Below are 22,349 nucleotides of genomic sequence, written 5' to 3'. Positions count from 1 at the left end.
TTTATTCAACGTAGTTCATATTACGATCAAAGTGAAATTCTTCTGTGTTTTGTTGTAAAATAATTTATAAAAATGAAATTTTATAAGTTATTTTAATATTATAGTGTTATATTTTTATTTTGTTTTTATTTTTGAAAATTTCATATGGAGTTTTCTTTAAAATTGGCCTAATCATTACTCGATTTACAACATAACAAGCGGTATTTGTGGCTTCCGTCCAAAAATATTTTGGTAAATTATTTTCACAAAGCATGGTTCTAGCCATTTCTTCTAAAGTTCAATTTTTCCTCTCAACAACTCCATTTTGTTCAGGGGTTCTAAGTGCTGAAAAATATGGTTAATACCATTAGAATTACAAAACTCAATAAATCTAAGATTTTCAAATTCAGTGTCATGATCACTCCTAACACTAGTTATAGAGTAATCTTTTTCATTTTGGATTATTTTTGAAAATGTGATGAAATGTTCTAATGCTTCATCTTTAGTGCTTAAAAATAGAACCCAAGTATATCTAGAATAGTCATCTACCAAGACAAATGCATATTGTTTTCCACCCAAGCTAGTAGTCCTAGTTGGCCCAAAAAAATCTATATGGGTCAATTGTAATACTCTACTAGTTGATACGTCATTAATGGATTTAAAAGAAACTCGCTTTTGTTTTCCTTTAGCACAAGCATCACATATTTTATCATTATCAAATTTTAGTTTAGGCAGCCCTCGAACCAATTCTCCTTGAACTAACCATTGCAAAACACTCATGCTAGCATGTCCTAGTCTCCTATGTCATAACCAACTATCATGCTCATCCTTTGCAACTAGGCATAAATTAGTCATTTCTATAGAGTCTAAATGCACCATGTATATGTTTCCTATTCTATGACCAACAAGCATAATCCTATTCGATGCAATGTCAATGACTTTACAACCATTAGTTTCAAGTATGACATTGAATCCCTTATCACATAATTGACTAATACTCAAGAGATTATGCTTTAATCCATTCACATATAAAACATTCTTAATTTGTATGGAAGAGATATTACCAACAGTACCAATACCTTCAATGTGACCTTTTGAATCATCACCAAAAGTCAATTCTCCTCTATTTTTGGCGTTAAGCTCAATGAACCGGCTTTTGTCTCCGGTCATGTGTCTTGAGCATCCACTATCAAGGTACCATGAATTTGAATTTGTTTCTCGTGCCTTGTAGCAATGCTCCTTTTCCTACAAACATAGATTAATTTATAATTTTTGGTACCCAAATTCTTTTGGGTCCATATCCATTAGTTTCCAAAATCCTAGTCCCCTTAGGTATCCATTTGTGTAGGATATCCTTATTTTTAGTAGTAATGAGCTCTTTAGGAACCCATATACTTCTAATGATTTTTCCATTAGAGGCTCTTTGGAGACCTCTATGATTGTAGTTTTTAAACTTTTTCTAACAAAGTTGGATTTTGAATTTTCTCCATTTTCAAAACGTTTTGTTCCAATTTTATCAAAAGAAGTTTTAAGATCATCAATTTTCTTTTGATGATCATCATTGACCTTTGAAAGTAAATTTTGCAAATCCAAATTTTTCTTTTCAAACTCTTCTAGTTTGATTTGCAAATCTTTGATTTTACTTTCAAGATCGTTGTTGGTTTTGGATATGAGTTTATTTTCATTTTTCAATTTTGAAACAACATTTTTATATTTTAAAAACAATTTCTCATAATCCGAAGCCAACTCATTATATTCCTCTAATAGCTCATCATAGGATATATCATCAAAATCAGATGAGTTAGATGTTACCTTAGAATCTTCCCCGAATGTCATCAAGCACAAGTTTGCTACTTCTTGTTCTTCTTCATCGGAACCTTCTTCATCGCTCCATGTAGCCACATGAGCCTTGTGCTTATTCTTTGATTGACCCTTTCTCTTCAATTGTGGGCAATTATATTTGACATGCCCCGGCTTTTTGCATTCATAGCAAATGATCAGGTCCTTCTCTTTTGGTTCATTTTTAGGCCTTTATTTCGTTTGAATTTTCTCCCTCGGTAAGGTCTCATCATTTTTCTAAACCGTTTGGCTAACAATGTCATTTCCTCATCATCGTCATCTTCATCCGAATCACTCTCATCTTTTGTGGATTTGAAAGCAACTCCAATGTTTTTCTTCTTCTCCTTCTCCTTTGGTGTCTCTTCAATCTTATCAAGGTCTACCTCATCTTCAAGCATCATTTCATGAGTGAGAAGTGAACCGATTAGCTCTTCAAGAGTTAAGGACGTTAGGTCCTTAGACTCGATGATTGCTGTTTTCTTTGATTGCCACGATTTTGGAAGGGAGTAGACTAACTTCCTCACAAGCTTTTCATTTGAAATGATCTCTCTATATGATTTGAGACCAATGACAATCGTTGAAAATCTATCCGTCATAGCTTTGATATCTTCATTTGGTTTCATCTTGAAATTTTCATAGCTATGCGTTAGAATACTAATTTTAGATTTCTTTACCTCATCGGTACCTGCATGAGTGACTTGAAGTTTATCCCATATTTCTTTTGTCGTTGTACAAGATGAAACTCTTTCGTATTCATCTGGTCCAAGAGCACAAAATATGATATGGATGGCTTTAGAGTTGAGCTGGAACATTTTTGTCTCTCCTTCACTCCACAATCTTGGATGAGTGAGAGGCTTGATGTATCATTCTTCTACGACATTTCATGCTCCCATGTCACTTGCTTGAATGAAGTACCTCATCCTATTTTTCCAATAGGCATAGTTAGCCCCATTGAAGAAAGGAGGCTTGTTGATAGGAATCGAATAGAGACTGGAGTTGAAGTTTGAAGTAGAGGCCATTGATGACTTTGATTATCGATGTAACTCTTCCCGAATCGACTCAAGAGGCGATTAAACCTTCAAATGAGTTAGGCTCTGATGCCAGTTGTTGAGTTAATCGATTGACGAATATGGCCAAGAGGGGGTGAATTGGCAATTAAAATTTTGATGGAAGCTTTTGCAGAAAATTGAAACAAAATTGTACATCGATTTAGAGTGGTTCGACTTTCTCAACCAAAGTCTACGTCCACTACCTTAGCTGTCCACACTAAGGATTTTCCACAAATTCACTAATTTGTCTTTCTTTTGAGGACAAAGTGTAACCTTACAAACCCTCAAGAATTATACCCCAGATTCTTGAGAACACTCTCTCCCAAAGAGAACAATACAAATTTGCAAACTTACAAGGAAATCCTCACAAGGTAGATTGATTGCACAATTCTAGAACAAAGAAAAGAACACTCAAGAATGAATACAATTGAGCACAATAAGTGTTCTTGAAAGCAAAATGAATATTGAATGAAAAATAGCAAAATGAATATTGAATAAAAAATAGGCTTGAAATGCTCAAACTTGAGGTTTAATGCTTTCTCTTTGATTCTCTCTTGATTCTAGTTGCTTGATGTTTCTTGTTGTTGATCAATGGCTTCTAAGCTTGCTTAAATACACCTTGAATCACTTCTGAATGTTGGGGATCATTAATGAAGTTTTTGGAGCCGTTTAAGTGTGAAAACAATTAATATTCCTGCTTGGAGTGTGGGGGGAATCGGTACCCCTAATGGGGAATCAGTTCCCTAGGTGTAAAATTCAAATATTTCGACCGTTGAATAGTGGGGGGAATCGGTTCCCTCCGAGCATACTGGAATTCTCGGAGCCAAACCATTCAGGGGGTATCGGTACCCCCTTGGGGGAGGAATCGGTTCCCTCTGAGCAATCTGGAATTTTTGGCTTTGAAATGGTTCGAAATATTTTGTAAAATCGTTTTGAAATTATTTTAAGATTAAAATTTAATTTTACACTTGAGTAAAGATTTAAAATGAACTTTGAAATACTTTGAGTAATATTTTGATATTCGATTTAATATATCGAATATGCTTAGAAAAATTATTTTCAAAATTAAAATTCTTTTAATTTAATTTGTTATATCGAAACATCAAAATGTTTTCAACAGTCTTCCTATAAATAAATGTAAAAAATACATTCGAGGGACGATTTTGACTCAGAAATTTCATACGAAACACACAAGAGGGTAGAGGATTTTTTCCATTTTCCTTTTACCTCGAAAATCATTTGTAATAGAGTATTTTCTATTTCTTTCTTTCAAACAAAAAATCAATACAAAGACAAGGATTTTCTCAAGAAGGTATTCTAACCTTCATCTTTCATTTTCCTAGCAGCAAGCTTTCAATTTTTGAAGTAAAAAAATAAGAGGGGGGACTTTCGTTTTTACTTTAACCTTTTGAGGTCTCTTCACCGTGTACAAGGTCATCGTTCGCTGGAGTTTTAAAGCGTGGAGTAGCCACCAAGGCAGTGGCCCTTTGGCCCTTGGTCCTTTGGGTCGACGTTGCATGAGTGAAGGGAGGAGATGCTAGAGATAGATTCGGCCAGATTGAAGTCAAAGAGAAAAGGGAAGTGCATTTTGATTTTTTTTGGTTTCGTGGGGCTACTGGAAATGATAAATATGGGCTTGTTTATTTTAAGTTTTGGGTAAACCACGTGCTAGGTCCCTGGGGTCTGGAACCTTTATGCTTTGTTCATTTATCTTAGGGGTTAATCATTTAATAGTCCCTTTAACTTTAGCGCTCTTTTAGTTTTGGTCACCAATTCGTGGTATAATCGTGCTTCTGTCCTCAAACTTTATGCGTGTATTTACAATTTGGTCATTGTTTTAAGGGTGAATCGCATTTTAATCCCTCATAGTTAGCCGCATATTCCTATTGTGGTCATTAATTCCATCTTTTATTTATTTGTCATGATTTAGGCTACATGTTTCGTTTTATTTCATTTTAGTCATTTGTCATGTTTATTTCGAATAGTTCTAATGGTTTTTATTATTCTTATTTAGGTCACTATTTTTGTCATAATTTGCTTGCTTTTTTCAATTTGATCCTCTAAGTTTTATTTTATTTTATTATTTTTATTATTTTTAAGATTTTTTCCTTCATATTGTTTTCATTTTATGGCTTTTAAAATTTAACTTCTTTTTTATTTGTTTTTTTTCTCCTCTTTGATTTATTTTTATTATTATTTTTTCTTTTGATTTATTATTTTATTTTATTTTTTTATTGTTCCTTTGAGTTGTTTAATATTTATTATTTTTATCTAACCTTTTCGACTTTTCTTTTAGAAGAACTTCAATCGATTAAAGGTAAGCAATTCGAATCGAATTTTTAAATTTAAATTTAAATTCTTAATTTTCGCAATTAAATATAACCGACAAATTAATTGGTACCAAAAGGGCGGTTCAAGGGTGCTAATTCTTCCTTTACCGTAACCGACTCCCGAACTCGACACATTTCTGGTAAAATACAGATCAAGTAAGATTGTGTCTAATCTACCTAAATATCGTTTTAAAGTGATCAATTGAGACTTTAACCCAATTAATCAAGTCAAAAGTTAATTCTGGACCCACCCGAAAGACGACTGAGACAATCTCAAACCATGTCCAATCATTTGGAATTAAGGATGCTTAAAGCACGAGGGTTGCGGGTGAACTCGAGAGTTGAAGTAACCGATAATGGCCACGTACTTCTGGCCACTTGATTGAAAATAATTAACATTAAATTAGATCAAATTTAGATACAAAGTTTAAATTTTTATATTGAATTCAAATCGGCCAAAAACTGGATTTTTCCGTCATATACCCATCCCTAAAATAGACTAACTAAAACAAAAGGTCAAACACAAACATTAAAGGAATTCAGAACATGCTGCCAGCCTGCATAATCAATGGAGAATTTTCAAGGAAAAAAAGAAACTAGAAAATTAATTAAGCCCACTTGAGTGTAGTTGACAATTGACTGGGTAAAAGTCAAACCCAAAACCTTCACAGTTAATTGAAGTTTAAGAAACAGAACATGCGGAGGTTGGAGAAATAAAACAAAATGCCAGCTAACCGGTACAAATCAAGAGACAATGTTGTGTTTAACTCCAGGAATCTGTACTAATATCCAATCCAGCATTAGTTTTCCCCATCATTTTACTATTATAAAATCAAATAAGTCATAATGTTTTGAATAATTATATAATAATCAAATTCTTCACTCAACTTAATTAGTTGGTGTAAGAAGATCGGGGAAATAAAAACAAAGTCAAATAGATGCAATTCCCTTTCCATAAATAGAGACATACATGATGTGAGAGCAAACACACGATTAGTTGTGTTCTCTCTCATTAACAGAAGAGTGAAAAATGGGATATGTGCTGGTGTTTTCACTTCCCATGGTGATTGTCTTCATCCTGCTGTGCTTTGGTTGCTATGTAATGGGAAGAAACAAAGGGAGGCAAGAAGGGCGAGCATTGGCTGCTCAAGATCTTGGCATTAATCCTCAAGCAATGGTGGATGGTGTTATGGCCACAGGCACCCCTCCTCCACCACCACCCCCTCCTTATCAACAACATCCTGCTGCTTTCCCTTCTCCTACTCCTCATAATCCCAATCCCCACTACATGAAGCAACAAAATCCCATGATTGTAACTTCTATCTAAATCATACTCTATTTTTCATGTTGTTTCAACTCATCAAATAAACTCTTCCCATATACGAGCTTCATATGCTATAGTAATGTCTTCAACTTTTCTATTTTCTTTTCCTTTCTTTTCGGTCTGATAAATTAAGATTTTGTAATAATCTTAAATGTCATGATATTGGTTTAATAAATTAAGGTTTTGTTATGATCTTGAAAGTAAATAAAAATAATTGTACTAAATTAATATAAAAAATAAATAATTGAATTAAAGTAAAATTTATGTATATAAGTGAAAAATAGTTTTTATTTTCATAATTATGCTAAATCGAAATTTATGTATTATGTTATATATTATATTATTGATTATAAGTAATCAACTATCAATTGATCTAGTGGAATGAAATGTTAGGTCTCTTTAGTAAAATTAGGTTCAAATTCGAATATTCTTTGGATTAGAATGATTACTCTCGTAATAAGAATATATAATAGCTAATATAATCAATCAATAAATTAATGGTTAAATAAAAAAATATGAATCCTATGTAAATTTTTTATTTATAAATTGCTCACTACTATTTGAGTACTTATTATTCGCATCTAGTTTCATTTAATCCATCGAAACAAGTACATAATAAGAATTCCCTTTCTTATTTAAATATAAATAATATTCAGCGGATATAAGAAAATAAAAAAGCGTGGATAGTGGGTTTCGGACCTACGACAGAAGAGCCCATATGAATTCTAGTCAAGCCCGATTAACACTTCGGCACGTCCACTGCACTATATTTGCTTTGATGTTTTAAATCCCCAAAATTAGTGGGTTGCGGACCTACTTCCACTCTGTCCTTGACAGAATCTGAACCCTCTTCTCACTTAAAAAAAACCTTCCTTATAAATAGAAGAGAAATCATTGGGATTTTTTTATTTAAAAAAAATGCATTCATTAAATTCTAATGGCATCATCGATTACAATTTGTTTGATGCAATTCAGTTCATCATGAAAAAATCAAATCGAATTGTTCCTCGACAACGCTTCCTGTGCCAACGTATGCACTGACAAATTTGCCTCTCGATTGGTGTAGTTAACTTTAAATCCGTGGTTAGCGCATAATAAATCATGTGCTGAGATGTCTTCTTTCTGCTTCCTGATCCGGTTGACGATAGAAATGATGTCACCTACGATGATCGCGTTTTGCCATTCGTTCTCAATAGCAAACTTGATGCCTTGGATAAACACTTGTGCCTCCGTTGACTCTGCATTAAAAGGAGGTTCGATCTGTTTTGCCATGTCTCCGATGAGCAAACTGTTGTGATCCCTTGGCACCGCTCCAATTGCTGTCCTGTTAGACCCGGCTTGAAAAGCCCCATCCACATTTATCTTGATTGAGTTCGGCGTGGGTTTAACCCATTCATGTTTCTGTCTTGTGCTGTCATAAGGCCTCGGATCGGTGAAGGACGAATTAGCCAATTCGAAAATTGGGAAACTTGGAAAGCAAAGATGGGTTTGGTTCTAGTCATCTCTCTGCCACTAATGCATATTACTGGGTCTGAGATAGAGCGAGACCAAATAATAACCCCCAGATTTATGGCACACCTGCTCCGCCGCCAAACACCAAGCCTGACAACTTGGCAAGTGTTCGATAGGCTCCAAGATGGATTTTATATCTCGGATACATAGTTTACTACACAAGTCGCATACTGTAATATATTATTAAAACGACGTATTAAAATATACCTTCAGTAAATTTATTTTTATTATGTAAATATTAAAAAATATAAGAATTTATTTAAAATTAATCATTCTATTAAAATTTAATTATAATTTTAATAGAATTATAATTAAATTATATTTTTTATTAAAAATAATAATTAATTTAAGTTATTTAATTTGTTTAGAATTATGATTTTTAAGTTATATAAGTTAAAAACGTTCATCAAAATCAGTCATCGCCGGCGATCACCTTAACTCGTCGGAAAATCAACTGTTATAACATCTAGCGCTTTCATTTGCCGTCGCCCAATTCGCAGTCACCCTATTATTTTTAATAAAAAAATTAGGTAAACTATGTGTTTAATACCTAAATTTTTACTTTTATTCCGTTTTAATATCTCAACTTTCAATTTTTTTTCAAAACCATACTTAACGTTTACTTTTTATTTCATTTTAGTACTCGCCGTTAAAAAGTTAATGGCACATCTAACGTGGTATTTTTTTATTTGGGTAAACTACACAGTCCATCACTCAACTATCTTTTCACTCCTATTTTGTTCACTAAAGTTTAAAAATTTAATCATTAAACTTTTGAATTGCTTCTATTTTGATCCTCTCTAATAACGTGGAATATATTATTATTATTATTAGTATGACATGATAAATTAATTAATATTTAAAATTTAAAATAAAAATAAAAATGTTAATTTTAATCCAACCTTTAATCTCTAAACTCCAATCATCGATCCAAACCCCAATCCCACCAATATCACCCTCCAACCACCACATAAGAATCCCTTAAAAATCATTTGTGAACCGAAACAAATGAACACATAAAAAAATTTAAATATAAAAAATACAATCACCACCATCACCTTCACAAAGACAAGTTAAGCAAAATGTAAACATTGCTCAATACCATAATTGAAACAACAAAAAGCTCAAAAAAATTTTATATAAAAACAAAAACAGTAACAATAAAAAGGGAAGTGCATGAAGTGGATAAGAAGGAAGTTGCCATCCATGCTTTCTCATTTCCTCTTAAAATATAGCAGTTCCAAAAAAAAAAGTAAAACTAAAATAAAGAAGAGATAAAGAGTATGAAAGAGAAACAAAAAAAAATAAAAAAATCTAGGTTTCTACTTATACTTATTTTCTTACACTTTACCTCATTTTACAGGGAAAGATAACTCATTTCAGTAGATCACCAACCAAACAATAGCAACATTACCCCTTTTAACTTTCTGAGGCCTAATCATAAAATCAAAATGAAAATAATAAAAATAAGAAGAAGTACTTGATGAAGATAGGTATGGACTGCAAGGTTATTTTTTATTTTTTGTGTAGTTTAATACCCCAAAATTTGTCTAGTGACTAAGATGTAAGTTTTGAAAGTTTTGTGATTAAAGTACAATTTTGAAACAAAAAAATTATATAATTTAGCCCAGAAAAGAATAAGTTGGTCTAAAACGAGGATTTTCGTGGGAATCATATTTTTGGTGCGAGATTGTGATAAAAGCTATAAAGCAGTAAATTTCGGTATTGAAATCAGATAATCGGATCGAACCGGAATTTTACGAAAATTTGAAGGATGTTATAAAATGGTTGGAAATATTATTTTCATGTTTTCGATCAGAGAAATTTGGCTCAGAACAGTGCAATTTTTCAGATTTGACCGAACAATGGAATTTTAGTGACTAAAATGCAACTTTTGAAAATTGCATGGTCAATTTCGAAAGTCAAAGTCAAGTTGTATCATCTTTGACCAAGAAATATTTTATTGGAAGATAATACAATGGCATTTGGTAATTTTCAAGATTTATAAAGGGCAACATGGTAAATGTATTAAATGAATTTAATATTTATTTATATTATATAATGACATGTGTATTAAGGGATAAGGTTTAGCAAATTGAAGAAAATTTCAGTTTCTTCTTTCTCCAGCAGCCGTGAGACTCAAATTACAAGGTGAGAGGATTTGCTTTTAAATTTTTGGTTCATTTTATTAGAATTTTAAGTTAGGTTATTAAAGATAAAATAACCTACATGTTATTAAAGATAAAATAACCTACATGAATTTCTCTTTCATTTGGCATAAAAATCTTCATGTTTTATGCTCAAGTTGGTAAGATATTGATGAAGGGGAAGTGTGTTTTTTTATGATTAAAGATCAATTCTTGATATTAGAAGTGTTGTAAGAATTGAAGAATAACCAAGGATGCAAATTAATGAAAATAGTTTAGATTTTCGAATTTGGTAGTGAGTTTGAAAATTCACTAGAAATTCTATAAAAATTATTTGGAGGTGATTTTTATATATTATGTTCATATATCAATATAGTTTTGTTTAAAACAAACGGAGATCAATTTCAATGTGTATACAAAAAGATATGAATTTTTAACTGATGAAAGGTCAGAAAAACGGACAGTATATTCTGCACAAAACAGATTCTGTTGGTCAACTTTGAAAATTCACCATAAATTGTACAGAATGAATTAGAAGGAGTTATTTATATGGATAGATTCATATTCGAGTCTAATTTTCAATGGAAGAACCGGAATTAAATTTCAGTCTGTATATCAACACAGAATACTGATTCTTTAAAGGTAGTGCAAGTTGTTTGAATATGGAAATTTTAGAATTTAAGTTGAAATGAAGTAGAAGATGAAAAGTAATGTTTAAATGTTGAGTATATTTTTTAATACTTGGAATTTAAGTTAAATGGCAAGAGACCATTTTGAATAAATTGAGAATGTTGAGAAGAATTCTAAAAGAATTCATTTTAATGGTTAGATGGTGGAATTCGAAAGGTTCCAAAACTTTGGGGACTTGTTTGCAAGTTCTTAAATGAAGAAGTATTATTTGGTTATTTTATTCAAGTGCTGGAACTTTAGTAATTAATGTACAATTATCATAATGGTGAAGGACCATTATGAATTAAAGGAAAAGTTGAGTTGAATTGTAGGAAGAATTTAAAATATGTGGTTAGATTTTATAATTCGTAAAAGTTGAAGAATCATGTTAGAAATAATTATTTATGGAATTGAATAAGTGTTTCGATAAGTTTGAAGTTATAATGGAGTTATGAGTTTGGTTGTTATCGATTTAGTTATCGATTTTATTATATAGATTTTTAAATGTTAAAACGAGCTTATATTAGTACGATACTAATATGTAGTTCGAACAATTTTTGTGTTATAATTTGGTATTGTCAGACTACATTAAATCTAGCAATCAGAACGGTTCGAAAGGAAAGGACAAAGCTTGTGACTAGGATTATTATATACAAGTTCTGTAGTGAGGCAAAGGTGAGTGCAGTTATTTATTTAATTATTTTGATCGAGGACGACTTGCGATAAGTCAACCTCATTCTAATTTACAGTATGATTTATAAAGTTTATAAAAAATATTTTTATAATATTTTATATCAGTTTTATGAATGATTTAGGGTATGAACTGCCCAAACATGATATTTTGATTATGGATTTAATTATGACACATGAGCCCATTGTATGTATAATGAGAATTATGGGTACACTTGGCATGCCATTAGTTGAGTATTATCAGCTTTGGTATATTCGTGTATCAATGTTATCATATCAGCTTTGGTACATTCGTGTATCAATGTTATCCTATCAGTTTTGGTACATTCGTGTATCAATGTCCAGCACTGTTGGTGCTTATTCAGGTTATGATGGCACTGAAGTGCATAATATCTCAATATCAGTTAAGATTTGCACCGTGTTGTGCATAGTGCGCACCTTACTCGCGTATCATATGTTCTTATAAATATGCATTGGGCTATGAAAATGAATATGCAAGTTGTGAATGATTTTAAGTTAACAGAAAGCATGATGTGCTTATTTTATTAGATATGATTTATCAGAATTTTCATGAGTTCATGATTTAAAAAGAAATTTCAGGTCTCAGTGAAGAAATCGACATGGATAAGTTGGTTTGCCAGTTTAATGTTTTAAGTTGAATTATTTTATTTACGTTTATGATAAATTTCAGATTTTACTCACCTTAGATTATTACTGCCTCACTAAGTTATACTTAGCGCGTGATGATTTTCATGCGTAGGTTCTAATAAGGATAAGTACGATCAGTAAGGAGCTATCGAAGCATCTTTCTAGAAAGACATACATATCATCAGTATCAGTAAGACGTCTATGATGTTTCTTTTGACTTATAGTGGCATGTATAATTATGTCAGTAGTTTCTAATTATCATATTTATTTTAAATAATTTGTAATAATAAACTAGAACTATTTTAGTTTATTTTACTTAGTTTAGTTTTATCTGTATCTATGTATGACAAGATTTTATTACATTATTATGTTTTTAAATGATTTTACGAAAAGACATGGTTTAATAAAATTACTGAATAAATAATGAATTTATTTTCCTGTAATAAAGAAATAAATTATAAGCTGAAATATACTTTAAAATATATTTTTAAAGTTAGAACCAGAGTGTTTTCAAAAGAAACAAATTTTTTACAGAAATTTTAGTTCAGTAAATGTTTTCAAGTTGATGTGACATCTTTGACTAGTATATTGAGACATATACGGATTAAGGATGTTACATTTATTGGTATCAGAGCTACAGATTTAGCCGATTCTCGGCCTAAACCGAGCCTATAATATGTTGGAAATATGTACATGCCACTAGGATGTCGAAATTACTGATATGGTATGGTCTGATGATTTTATTTGTGATGTTGCTCCTTACTAACGTAAATTTGTGCTTTTGTTTAGATGTCGGGTTTGGAAGGCATAAGACGGGCCACCGAACAAGAGGTTCCTGAGCGAACCAGTAGTGGGAGTAGTAATGAGGTTGAGCACGTACCCCAACGTCAGGGAGAACAGGTACCTCTGGAAGTACCCGCTCCAGATCAAGGAATGTTCTTACAAGCTCTAGAGTCTATCTTAGCTCGATATCAGCCGACAACAGCACCTTCCCTTCCTCCGCCTCCACCTCCTCCTTCAGTTCCAATAATATCGGTTCCGAAAGAATTAAAAAGTTTAGGAGCTGCAGAATTTAAAGGTGAATCAAATGAAGGGCCAGTAGTGGCAGACATGTTGCTGAATGATGTAAAAATAATGTTGGACAGTCTTCATTGTTCGGAGGATGAGAGATTGAGGGGAGTAGTTTCATTGTTACGAGGTGAGGCTCGTATATGGTGGACGAACGTGTTCCTCCAGATCATATCACATGGCAGTTTTTCTTAGAAGCATGATTTCTTTAATATGATCCAGAGTGGTAAATTTGTTTACGAGTATGAATGTGAGTTTAATAAACTTGCTCGATATGCCTCAGAGATGGTTCCCACCGAGAGAGATATATGTCAGAAATTTATTCGAGGTCTCTGTCCCAGACTCAGAGAACTTTTGTTGGCTGCGAACTTAACCACTTTTCAGGAAGTGGTGAACAAAGCAAAAGATTTGGAAATGGCGCAAAATGAGAATTTTCTAATAGAGCGGAGACGACAATCTAAAAGATCAGGAGCATCATTCTCATATCAATCTAAAAGAGGTCGAGATTCAGGTTATCAACACCAGTGTAAATTCGAAGTTGGTGCACCTAGTCGCAGAGGATCCGAGGCTAAGGAAAAAGAGCGTCAGGTACAGACAATGACTACAGGAGCTGGCAGATCAACTCAGTCTCAAGGACAACACCCATTATGTTCACGATGTGGAAAGTATCATTCTGGTGAATATAGAGCGGGATCAGGAGTTTGTTTTCGTTGTGGAGACCCAGGTCATTATATCAGAGACTGTCCATTGGTAGGAGATAGATCTGTTCAAACAGAGCGATCAGTGGCAATGCCTCCGAGAGGTGGTCGAGGTAGAGGTAGAGGGAGGGGATATTCAGAGACAGCCTCCCAGTCTGATGTTCGTGCTCCAGCGAGAATTTACAACATCAAGACTAATGAGGATCGTGACGATCCAGAGATCATAGCAGGTACTTTCTATCTTTATGATGAGCTTGCATATGTTTTGATTGATCTGGGTTCTACGCGTTCCTATGTTAGTTCGAAATTAGTTAAAAATAAGAATATTCCATTAGAACCTATCAATAGTGATATGATAGCTATAAATCCACTGGGTCATAGTGCTAGAGTTACAAGAATTAGCAAAAATTGTCCACTAAAGATTCAAGGGGTTATATTCCCAGAGAATCTTTTGGAGTAACCGTTTGACGAGTTTGAGATTATATTGGGCATGGATTGGTTATCTCAGCATTATGGTTGGGTAGATTGTCGTATGAAGCGATTATTTATAAAAGATGCAGAGGGTAACGAGATAATAGTAATTGGAGAAAAAGTGGGATCTTTGTCTGATGTAATATCAGCCTTTACGGCAATGAAAATGATGGAAAATGTTGCACAGCTTTCTTAGCAAATGTGTTCGATACCCGGACATTTGAAATTCAATTAGAGAATATTCCGACAGTTTGAGAATTTTCAGATGTATTTCCTGATAATTTACCCGGATTACCTTCTAATCGAGAAGTGGAGTTTAAAATTGAAGTTTTCTCGGGTACATCTCCTATTTCAATGGCTCCATATAGGATGGCTCCAACGGAACTCAGAGAACTAAAGGCGCAATTACAAGAGCTATTAGATCGAGGTTTTATTAGACCGAGTATATCTCCTTAGGGTGCACCATTATTTTTTGTTAAAAAGAAAGATGGCTCGATGCGATTATGTATAGATTATCGTAAATTGAATAAGGTGACTATAAAGAATAAATACCCTCTTCCGAGGATCGATGATCTATTTGATCAGCTCAAGGGTGCTTCAGTATTTTCAAAAATTGATCTTCGATTAGGGTATCATCAGCTAAAGATAAAAGAGGAAGATATTCCAAAGACGGCTTTCAGAACTCGATATGGCCATTATGAGTTTGTTGTGATGCCGTTTGGACTAACCAATGCTCCAGCAGCATTTATGGATTTGATGAATCGAGTCTTTCAGTTGTATTTGGATCAATTTGTGGTTGTGTTCATTGATGATATTTTGGTGTATTCTAAGACTATGGAAGAGCACAACACACATCTCCGTATCGTACTACAGACGTTGGGAGATAAAAAGTTATATACTAAATTGTCAAAATGTGAATTTTGGCTGTCAGAGGTTGCCTTTCTGGGTCACGTGATTTCAGCAGAAGGAATTAGAGTAGATCCCAAGAAGGTGCAAGCTATAGTGGAGTGGAAACCTCTGCAAAATGTTTCGGAAGTTCGAAGTTTCTTAGGGTTAGCTGGATATTATCAGAGATTTGTGAAGAATTTTTCAATAATTGCATCTCCACTTACTAAACTACTTCGAAAGGGTATACCATTCGCCTGGAATGAAAAGTTTCAAGAAAGTTTTGAGAAACTTAAAGAGATTCTGACTGAGGCACCGGTATTAGTACAGCCAGAGTCAGGAAAATATTATATAATATACAGTGATGCGTCCCATAATGGCTTAGGATGTGTTTTAATGCAAGAAGGTAAAGTGGTAGCCTATGCTTCAAGGCAGTTAAAGACGCATGAACGGAATTATCCGACACATGATTTGGAGCTAGCAGCTGTAGTGTTTGCTCTGAAGATATGGCGCCACTATTTATATGGTGAGCGATGCTATATTTATACAGATCATAAGAGTATAAAATATTTACTCACTCAGAAAGAGTTAAATCTAAGACAAATGAGATGGATTGAGCTTCTCAAAGATTATGATGTGATTATTGATTATCATCTTGGGAAGGCTAATGTGGTAGCTGACGCACTTAGCCGAAAAACCTTTGTTGCTATGAGAGCGTTAGATGCACGACTATCAATGGAAGATGATGGTGCATTAATTGTAGAATTGAGATTGAGACCTTCCCTATTGGATCGTATTAAGGATCTTCATAATAAAGATAAGAAGTGTTTAGATAGAATGGAGCAAGCAAAGAAAGGGGAAATGATAGATTTTGAAATTAAGCCTGATGGATGTTTGTATTATCGGAATCGAATTTGCATACCAGATGACGAAGAACTGAAGAAAGTCATTCTTTCTGAAGCTCATTATAGTCCTTTGACTATGCATCCAGGAGGAAACAAAATGTATCAAGATTTAAAGAGTCGGTATTGGTGGGCAGGTATGAAAAGAGCTATCACTGAGTTTGTTTCTAAATGTCTAACCTGTCAGCAGGTAAAAGCAGAACACCAAGTACCTTCGGGGTTGTTGCAACCTATCTCAATTCCTCGATGGAAATGGGAACGAGTTACCATGGATTTTGTGACAGGTTTACCTTTGACACCTAGTAAGAAAGATTCGATTTGGGTGATAGTGGATAGATTGACAAAGACAACACACTGTATTCCAGTTCGAGAAGATTATTCTATGAACAAGTATGCTGAGTTATATATCAAAGAAATAGTACGACTTCATGGAATACCCATTTCGATAGTTTCAGACAGAGATCCAAGATTCACTTCGAGATTTTGGAAGTCTTTGCATGAGGCATTGGGAACCAGACTAAATTTCAGCACATCTTATCATCCTCAGACATATGGTCAATCTGAAAGAACTATTCAGATACTTGAAGACATGCTAAGGGCGTGTGCTATTGATTTCAAGGGATCATGGGAAAAGTATTTTCCTTTAACAGAGTTTGCTTATAATAACAGTTATCAATCAAGTATCAAAATGGCTCATTTTGAAGCATTGTATGGAAGAAAATGTCGAACGCCACTGAATTGGTACGAATTAAAAGATCGAGATGTAATTGGTCCAGATCTAATTAAGGAAGTGGAAGACAAAGTGAAAGTAATCCAAGATAATCTCAAAATTGCAGCAGATAGACAGAAATTTTATGCTGATTTAAAAAGAAAAGAGATTGAATATCAAGTAGGTGATAAGGTATTTCTTAAAGTGTCACCTTGGAAAAAGATTCTAAGATTTGGACGAAAAGGGAAATTGAGTCCAAGATTTATCGGGCTATACGAGATTGTAAAGAGAGTTGGACCAGTAGCTTATCAGTTGGCGTTACCTCCAGAGATGGACAAGATTCATAATGTATTTCATGTATCGATGCTTCGAAGATATCGATCAGATCCTTCACATATAGTTACACGGGAGGAAATTGAGATTCAGCCAGATTTATCATATGAAGAGGAACCAGTAAAGATTTTAGCACATGAAGTCAAAGAACTAAGAAATAAGACGATTCCATTAGTAAAGGTTCTTTGGCGGAACCATAAAGTTGAGGAATCAACTTGGGAACGAGAAGAAGACATGAAGAAAAAGTTTCCTCATCTATTTAATTCAGGTATGTAAATATATATGGAAAATTCGAGGATGAATTTTATTTAAGGGGGAGGAATTGTAATACCCCAAAATTTGTCTAGTGACTAAGATGTAAGTTTTGAAAGTTTTGTGATTAAAGTACAATTTTGAAACAAAAAATATATATAGTTTAGCCCGAAAATGAATAAGTTGGTCTAAAACGAGGATTTTCGTGGGAATCATATTTTTGGCTGATAAAAGCTATAAAGCAGTAAATTTTGGTATTGAAATCAGATAATCGGATCGAACCGTAATTTTACGAAAATTTGAAGGATGTTATAAAATGGCTGGAAATATTATTTTCATGTTTTCGATCAGAGAAATTTGGCTCAGAACAGTGCAATTTTTCAGATTTGACCGAACAATGGAATTTTAGTGACTAAAATACAATTTTTGAAAATTGCATGGTCAATTTCGAAAGTCAAAGTCAAGTTGTATCATCTTTGACCAAGAAATATTTTATTGGAAGATAATACAATGGCATTTGGTAATTTTCAGGATTTATTAAGGGCAACATGGTAAAGTGTATTAAATGAATTTAATATTCATTTATATTATATAATGACAAGTGTATTAAGGGATAAGGTCTAGCAAATTGAAGAAAATTTCAGTTTCTTCTTTCTCCAGCAGCCGTGAGACTCAAATTACAAGGTGAGAGGATTTGCTTTTAAATTTTTTGTTCATTTTATTAGAATTTTAAGTTAGGTTATTAAAGATAAAATAACCTACATGAATTTCTCTTTCATTTGGCATAAAAATCTTCATGTTTTATGCTCAAGTTGGTAAGATATTGATGAAGGGGAAGTGTGGTTTTTATGATTAAAGATCAATTCTTGATATTAGAAGTGTTGTAAGAATTGAAGAAGAACCAAGGATGCAAATTAATGAAAACAGTTTAGATTTTTGAATTTGGCAGTGAGTTTGAAAATTCACCAGAAATTTTATAAATATTATTTGAAGGTGATTTTTATATATTATGTTCATATATCAATCTAGTTTTGTTTAAAACAAGCGGAGATCAATTTCAATGTGTATACAAAAAGATATGAATTTTTAACTGATGAAAGGTCAGAAAAACGGGCAGTATATTCTGTACAAAACAGATTCTGTTGGTCAACTTTGAAAATTCACCATAAATTGTAAAGAATGAATTAGAAGGAGTTCTTTATATGGATAGATTCTTATTCGAGTCTAGTTTTCAATGGAAGAACCGGAATTAAATTGCAGTGTGTATATCAACACAGAATACTGATTCTTTAAAGGTAGTGCAAGTTGTTTGAATATGGAAATTTTAGAATTTAAGTTGAAATGAAGTAGAAGATGAAGAGTAATGTTTAAATGTTGAGTATATTTTTTAATACTTGGAATTTAAGTTAAATGGCAAGAGACCATTTTGAATAAATTGGGAATGTTGAGAAGAATTCTAAAAGAATTCATTTTAATGGTTAGATGGTGGAATTCGAAAGATTCCAAAACTTTGGGGACTTGTTTGCAAGTTCTTAAATGAAGAAGTATTATTTGGTTATTTTATTCAAGTGCTGGAACTTTAGTAATTAATGTACAATTATCATAATGGAGAAGGTCCATTATGAATTAAAGGAAAAGTTGAGTTGAATTGTAGGAAGAATTTAAAATATGTGGTTTGATTTTATAATTAGTAAAAGTTGAAGAATCATGTTAGAAATAATTATTTATGGAATTGAATAAGTGTTTCGATAAGTTTGAAGTTATAATGGAGTTATGAGTTTGGTTGTTATCGATTTAGTTATCGATTTTATTATATAGATTTTCAAATGTTAAAACGAGCTTATATTAGTACGATACTAATATGTAGTTCGAACAATTTTTGTGTTATAATTTGGTATTGTCAGACTACGTTAAATCTAGCAATCCGAACGGTTCGAAAAGAAAGGAAAAAGCTCGTGACTATGATTATTATATACAAGTTATGTAGTGAGGCAAAGGTGAGTGCAGTTATTTATTTAATTATTTTGATCGAGGACGACTTGCGATAAGTCAACCTCATTCCAATTTACAGTATGATTTATAAAGTTTATAAAGATTATTTTTATAACATTTTATATCAGTTTTATGAATGATTTAGGGTATGAACTGCCCAAGCATGATATTTTGATTATGGATTAATTATGACACATGAGCCCATTGTATGTATAATGAGAATTATGGGTACACTTGGCATGTCATTAGTTGAGTATTATCAGCTTTGGTACATTCGTGTATCAATGTTATCATATCAGCTTTGGTATATTCGTGTATCAATGTTATCCTATCAGCTTTGGTACATTCGTGTATCAATGTCCAGCACCGTTGGTGCTTATTCAGGTTATGATGGCACTGAAGTGCATCATATCTCAATATCAGTTACGATTTGCACCGTGTTGTGCATAGTGCGCACCTTACTCGCGTATCTTATGTTCTTATAAATATGCATTGGGCTATGAAAATGAATATGCAAGTTGTGAATGATTTTCAGTTAACAGAAAGCATGATGTGCTTATTTTATTAGTTATGATTTATCAGAATTTTCATGAGTTCATGATTTAAAAAGAAATTTCAGGTCTCAGTGAAGAAATCGACTTGGATAAGTTGGTTTGCCAGTTTAATGTTTTAAGTTGAATTATTTTATTTACGTTTATGATAAATTTCAGATTTTACTACCCTTAGATTATTACTACCTCACTAAGTTATACTTAGCGCGTGATGATTTTCATGCGTAGGTTCTAATAAGGATAAGTACGATCAGTAAGGAGCTATCGGAGCATCTTTCTGGAAAGACATACATATCATCAGTATCAGTAAGACGTCTATGATGTTTCTTTTGACTTATAGTGGCATGTATAATTATGTCAATAGTTTCTAATTATCGTATTTATTTTAAATAATTTGTAATAATAAACTAGAACTATTTTAGTTTATTTTACTTAGTTTAGTTTTATCGGTATCTATGTATGACAATAATTTATAACATTATTATGTTTTTAAAAGATTTTACGAAAAGACATGGTTTAGTAAAATTATTGAATAAATAATGAATTTATTTTCCTGTAATAAAGAAATAAATTATAAGCTGAAATATACTTTAAAACATATTTTTAAAGTTAGAACCAGAGTGTTTTCAAAAGAAACAAATTTTTTACATAAATTTTAGTTCAGTAAATGTTTTCAAGTTGATGTGACATCTTTGACTAGTATATTGATACATATACGGGTTAAGGGTGTTACAGTTTCGCTCAATCGTAACACTGCCTCATGCAAGGGAAGAGAAGGAAATGAAAGAAAAAAAACAAGGGATAGTCTAGGTTTTTGGATATTCTTTGTTTCATGAAGATGAAGTTAAGGAAGGGTTTAGATCGACTTTGGGGTTTAAACATTTAGGATTAAGATTAAAGATTTTGATTTTAAATTTTATTCGATATTAATAATAATATAAATATGCCATTACATACTAAAAATAATAATAAAACAATCCACATCATTAAAGAGATATCAAAATACAAGTAATTTGAAAGTTTAATGATTAAATTGATTTTTTTAAATTTTAGTGACCAAAATAGTGAGAAGATAATTGAGTGATGAATCGTGTAATTTATCCAAATAAAAAAATTCCACGTCAGTTGTGTCGTTAACTTTTTAATGGCGGAGTAATAAAATGAAATAAAAAAACAAATGTTGGGTATGATTTAAAAAAAATGAAAGTCGAGGTACTAAATCGGAACAAAAGTGATAGTTTATATACTAAATATATAGTTTACCCTAAAAATTACAAATCTATTAAAATTATAATTAAATTTTAATAAATAATTAATTTTAAATAAATTCTTATGCTTTTTAATATTTATAAAATAAAGAAAAAAATTACTTTATTTCGATTCATCAATTTAATAACATATTGCGGTATGCGAAATTTTTTTCCTTACTCGTGGCATTCCTATTTGCAACAGTTACAATGCAGTAGTCAGGAGCGTCCGGCTCATGTACAACACTCGATGTAGTCACAGTACATAAAATTTTGTCCGAAATTTCAGGATGTATCATGTAAGAGAATCTGAAACTCACAACCAAGTCACCAGTTAACCAATCACAACCAAGTCACCAGTTAACCAATCACAACCATCCATCTCAGCTTTCTTATCCACCTTCCTATCATTAGTCCCTCCGCTACCCGAATCTAAAATTCTAAATCCCATTTCTGTCTTTCTTCATCAACAGCAAAGAAAATACCAGAAAACGAAAAAGGAAACAAAGAAGAAAGACTCGCAAGATGTCTCTTACAATCCCGACTAATCTCTCAAAATCTCTTCTGAAGCCAAAGCTGAATTCCCAAGTTGTCCCCAAGGTTTCTTCAAGATCATTGATCGTATTCTCCTCCCACAAATCCGCTTCACTTCAAAATAAAAGAAATATATATCTCAGTTATTCAAATTTAAATTTATTGAACACCCCCACGTTCAAAAATGATTATAAAAGTAATAAAATAAATCCTAAAATTACAACAGAGCGATTGAGGGAACGGTACTTGTCAAGGAATCGTGTTTACCGTGATTGCGGACATAACAAGTGTTATTATGGTGATTGCGGATATCGCAATCATATAATAACGGTCACGGAGAGCACCGCTACTGTTATATCGCGGGCGCTATCGCGGTTGCGGATCGCTATTTAAATCCTTAATCTCGTTGCTGCTGAAAAGTCAACAAGTGTCGGTGGGTTTTTTGACAACAATATTTTAGGTGCAAGTGGTGCAAATGGCAGCTGAAATTGTTGAATATTTTGGATGGTAAAACTATGCA

The sequence above is a fragment of the Hibiscus syriacus genome, unplaced genomic scaffold (genome assembly GCF_006381635.1).
Source record: "Hibiscus syriacus cultivar Baekdansim isolate YM2019G1 unplaced genomic scaffold, ASM638163v2 tig00117032_pilon, whole genome shotgun sequence".
NCBI lineage: Eukaryota > Viridiplantae > Streptophyta > Magnoliopsida > Malvales > Malvaceae > Hibiscus > Hibiscus syriacus.
Note: the sequence above shows the minus strand (reverse complement) of the source record.